General features: G+C 42.0%; 1 long non-coding RNA gene across 1 annotated transcript; it reads right to left on the bottom strand.

The window, feature by feature from the left end:
- Nucleotides 1–294: 294 nt before the first annotated feature.
- Nucleotides 295–4,590, bottom strand: LOC136004401 (uncharacterized). Its single transcript, XR_010608443.1, has 3 exons — nucleotides 4,532–4,590; nucleotides 3,717–3,799; nucleotides 295–917 (listed from the first exon to the last, which is right to left on the bottom strand). It is a non-coding gene; the product is annotated as an uncharacterized LOC136004401 (long non-coding RNA).
- Between the last annotated feature and the right edge of the window lie 315 nt (nucleotides 4,591–4,905).

Raw genomic sequence — 4,905 nt, 5'->3', positions numbered from 1 at the left:
CCATAAAAGGAAGACGAGAGAAATTCAACTGAAGGTCAACAAAGATATGACCACCAGGGGTCCCAGAGACCCTTGGGACCCTCACTCAAACTGCGCATGCTCTAGTGGGTAGTAATCTATGTTCATTAGTTCTGGGAAGAAATTATAATATGTATAAGATTTCTAGGAATTATAATGTATGTGTATGAGATGGATGCTTATAAGCAAGAAACCTGTGAGAATTGTCATGCATGTTAGGTGGACCTATCCCTCATCCATCTGGTGTCGCAATAAATAATGCCTGCTTCTTAATGCTACTTTGGTATTAAGGAGTTTTATTCTCCCGACTTTTGGTGACTATCACAGTTTTAATTGCAGTAATTCTGAGAAATATGTCTAAGGAATTCCGGCTTCTTAAAGATCATCACAGAGCAGAAGCTCTTACACAGAAACATTTTCATCTCCCTCGTGCCGTAGTAAATGTAGAGTAATTCCGGTGGCTTCAGTGGTTGAAGAGTAGATTTATAGTGGAACATCTGTTACCAGATTCTGGTCCATCAAATACTTAAAACTCCTGCAATATTTGGATGTTGTCTGCATAAACAGTCTTTGAATGATCCACATCTGGAACACACCTGCTTTTGCCAAGTTGGCTAAATCTCTTTCCTAGGGATTTCATACTGGCATTTCAGCTGACAGTTTGTCTCCATTTCAGTCACTTAGTTTTCTGACTCATGCATGAAAAGGTGGGATTCAGTCATTTCAGTTCACCTCCTTTTCTCATGTCTCAAAATTTGTTCCCAAACTGATTGTCCCTGCATGCAGAGGATCATGATGCAGTTTCTGTATTGTCCCTGCCATCTGTCTGCTGTGTGACACTTTTCCAGGCAAGATGATCTTTGCTCTTTTTGCATATCCATGGAGCAGAAGGATCTTGACTTAAGGAGGAAACACATAGAATCATACAATAGTTAGGGTTGGAAAGGACCTTAAGAGAATCTAGTTCCAACCCCCCTGCCATGGGCAGGAATACCTCACCCCAGACCATGTCCTCCAAGGCTCTGTCCAACCTGGCCTTGAAGACTGACAGGGATGGAGCATTTACCCCTTCTTTGGGCAACCTGTTCCAGTGCCTCAGCACTCTAACAGTAAAGAATTTCTTCCCTATATCTAACCTGAAGTTCCCCTGTTTAAGTTTAAACCCATTACCCCTTGTCCTGTCACTACAGTCCCTGATAAAGAGTCCCTCTCCAGCATCCCTATAGGCCCCCTTCAGATACTGGAAGGCTGCTATGAGGTCTCCACGCAGCCTTCTCTTCTCCAGGCTGAACAGACCCAACTTTCTCAGCCTATCTTCATACAGGAGGTGCTCCAGTCCTCTGATCATCCTCGTGGCCCCCCTCTGCACCTGCTCCAACATCTCCATGTCCTTATGTTGAGGACACCAGAACCGCACACAGTACTCCAGGTGAGGTCTCACAAGAGCAGAGTTGAGGGGCAGGATCTCCTCCTTTAACCTGCTGGTCACGCTCCTTTAGATGCAGCCCAGTATACGGTTGGCTTTCTGCAAGCTCACACTGCTGGCTCATATTCAGTTTCTCATTGACCAACACCTCCAAGTCCTTCTCCACAGGGCTGCTCTGAAAGTTCATGGTGCTAACTTTTATTAGTTCAGGTCACTGTTTACATGGGCATACCTGAGTGATTCTGTAAGCATGGTATTTGCATACAGAAGCAAATTACTAGATGCAAGCTGTGAATGCTCAGCATAAATCTCTAATAGTTGCAACTAGCAGCTCCCAAATAGATACAGATCAAGAACTATCTGTAGGAGGTATTTGGCAAATAATTTAAAATAATGAATGCAGCTAAGATGATCTACTTGCAAACACTCACAGACAAGTGTAACTTATGAATTATTCAGCCAATTAGATTCAGAATATATTTTTTTGAACTATAATTAATGATCCATAAGGAGAAGTATGAGACACACTAACAAAGGTCTATTCTGTGCTACTTCATCTGAAGGATTAAAAGGAAATGCAGCCAGTTTGGAAACTATGGACCTTGTTTTAGAATTGTCATCTGCTCTGCTTACTGACAGTGACTTTTCTGCTTGTTTACTGTAATTTACTTAGCTGCAGCTTAAGTTACATATGATTATCTTCTCAATGATGTTAAGTGGACATCTGTCAAGTTTAAAAGTCATAATAGGTACTATTACTCATTGAAATGATCCAAAAGCATGATGATTGGTATGACAACAAAACTGCATATTTTTTTTTAAAGGCATAGTGATTTCTAATGAGAATTTTGGGTGGGCTCTACCTGCTCCAAAGTGAGATGATTTTAGTACCTTGAAGGTTACCAGAAGCTGAAGCCAGGGAAAAGTGCACAGCTGGTGGCCATGGAAACAGTTATCAGAGTAATATCAATTAACTAAGCAAAATACAAGTTTGTGTCCTTTTTTGTCCCTGAAAGAGTAAGTTTAAACTATCTGCTGTTTGCATCAGAAAATTAATTTCTCCTGAGTTTATAGAGCAGCCATTTCAAGCCGTACCAAGCTAAAATTGCCTTGCAAGTCCTCAGCCCTAAGGCTAATTAATATTCTTCCATGTTCCTTTTCATTTTTTATAAGTAGTTCAAAATAAAAATTCTTGGGTGTTTGAGATGCTTTTGTAATTTTAATTTAAGGAAAAAGCATGCAGTTAAAAGCCTTTTTTCCAAGCCATTAAGGCTTTAGATAGCTCCTAATAAAGTCAGACACCAAATTTTCTTTGAGTTTAATGAGAAGATGGACAGTGAGACACTGGCTTGCCTTTGGTGGCTAGGGCAGCTGTGGGGGAGGAGGAAGTCACAGCAGTTACATTTGAAGCACAGTGTCTTCCCACAGCCTTTAAAGTCTGGTCAGCTACCCTTATCATGCCTGGCTTGGCATAATGTGTGTCCTACATAGAATCATAGAATCATAGAATAGTTAGGGTTGGAAAGGACCTAAAAACTCTGTAATCGCACAGATGATTATACTTCCAGGGGTACCTTAACTTTGCTGTGAATCTGATATTCAGAAAGCTATACAGTGTTTAGGAAGATAGCCTGTTATTTGTTGTCAGTGCTTGAAGAGTAAACATATTGATCATAGGATCACAGACAGATTTGGGTTGGAAGGGATTAAAGCTCGTCTAGTTCTAACCCCCTGCCATGGGCAGTGGCACCTTCCACTAGACCAGATTGCTCAAAGCCCTGTCCAACCTGGCATTGAAAACTGTTGGTCCATTGGAAAGAAGCAGGAGAGAACCAGACATCCAGCTCAGAGGTGTTTAACCACGTTTTCTCCATGCACATCAGTAGCATGGCCTGGAGGATGTTCCCTGTTGGCTGCATCTGCACAGCCCTTGGTACCGCTGCTCTGGTTCTGGCTTGCATTTACAGAACCAGATATTTTGAGCTTGTGTTACAGAGGCAGCAAGGATGGCAGGCAAGAGAGTGCTGGGAAAAGTCCTGCACTAATACCTACATGTTGGGGGAGCTGGGAATGTCCTGCTGTCTGGGGTCCATCTTCATGGAGGAGAAAAAGGTGTGTGCATGTAGACTCCCTGGGTCAGAGGCAGTGACTGCTCCTCCTGGGGTGAACCATGCTCAGAAGTTCTATACTTAATGGGTAATAATGGTTTTATTTTCAGGTCTGTGTTAAAGGAATTTGTTGAAAAGGATTTAGTTGATGTACTGACAATTACCTGTTCTATTTTTACTGTGTCTTCCCATGTGGAGATTATTTTCTTATTTTTTCCTTTTCTCGCATTCTGCTACGCAGACAAACCTGTAAACAGACAAAGCCAAATGCTCTAAAAAATCCAGAAAGAAAAATCTAAATTAAATGCACCAAAAAGGTGCAGCAAGAAAAATTGAATGCATTAATGAGAAGAACCAGTCAAGTTATAAGGGTAGAAATTAAGTAGACAACCCAGCCAATGTCTGAGAAAGAGGAAATGCATCCACCAGTATGGATGGTGTAGAAAGAGAAGTTGTGAACATTTACCTTAGAACGGTGATAGCTGATTTAATAATTCAGATACATGGATGGAAACATGGTCTGCAATAGGAGAGTGTATTTTTCTTGGTGGAACTACAAGGACTCCCCCACTCCATCATCAAAACATTGTTAAATCAGACATGTGTAGTCTAGAACTTAGATGGCTTTTAAAAGATTTTAACTGGATTTATCCATGATGTGTCCTTTGAGCATTTGTTCATTGTATGTGTAAAACATCAGCCAAAAATAATTTCCAGCAATTATTACCAGTGACATTCCAGTGTAAATTCTCCCAGGCAGAAGATAACTATGTGTTGTGGTTTAAACCGATCCACACAGGTCGTCCACTCACCCCCCCCCGACCCTCCCTGCTCCCGGAGGGATGGGGAGGAGAATCAAGAGAATGTAACTCCCACGGGTTGAGATAAGAACAACCCAGTAACTAAGGTATAACACAAATCACTACTGCTACCACCAATGATAATACTGATAAGAGAAAATAACAAGAGAATACAATACCACCGCCGAACGAGTTCGACCCCCCCGAAGAGAGAGTGTGCCCTTCTGGGTAACTCCCAGTTCCCTCCCTGGGCATGACGTGCTGTGGTATAGAATACCTCTTTGGCTAGTTTGGGTCAGGTGTCCTGTCTCTGCTTCCTCCCGGCCTCCCCTCGTCCCCAGCAGAGCATGAGACTCACAGAGTCCTTGGCCAGAATAAACATTACTTAACAACAATTAAAAACAATCAGTGTTATCAGCTCTCTGCCCAGGCTGGATGTCAAAACACAGAGCTTGCACCAGTTACTAAGAAGGAGCAAAACGGCTCCTGGTAAACCCAGGACACTATGTGAAAATAATTATACATGAATATCCAGCTGAGATCTTTTAGCCAC

Source organism: Lathamus discolor, chromosome W (genome assembly GCF_037157495.1).
Source record: "Lathamus discolor isolate bLatDis1 chromosome W, bLatDis1.hap1, whole genome shotgun sequence".
In the NCBI taxonomy this organism is placed as follows: domain Eukaryota; kingdom Metazoa; phylum Chordata; class Aves; order Psittaciformes; family Psittacidae; genus Lathamus; species Lathamus discolor.
Note: the sequence above shows the minus strand (reverse complement) of the source record. Positions and strands in the feature narration are given on the sequence as shown.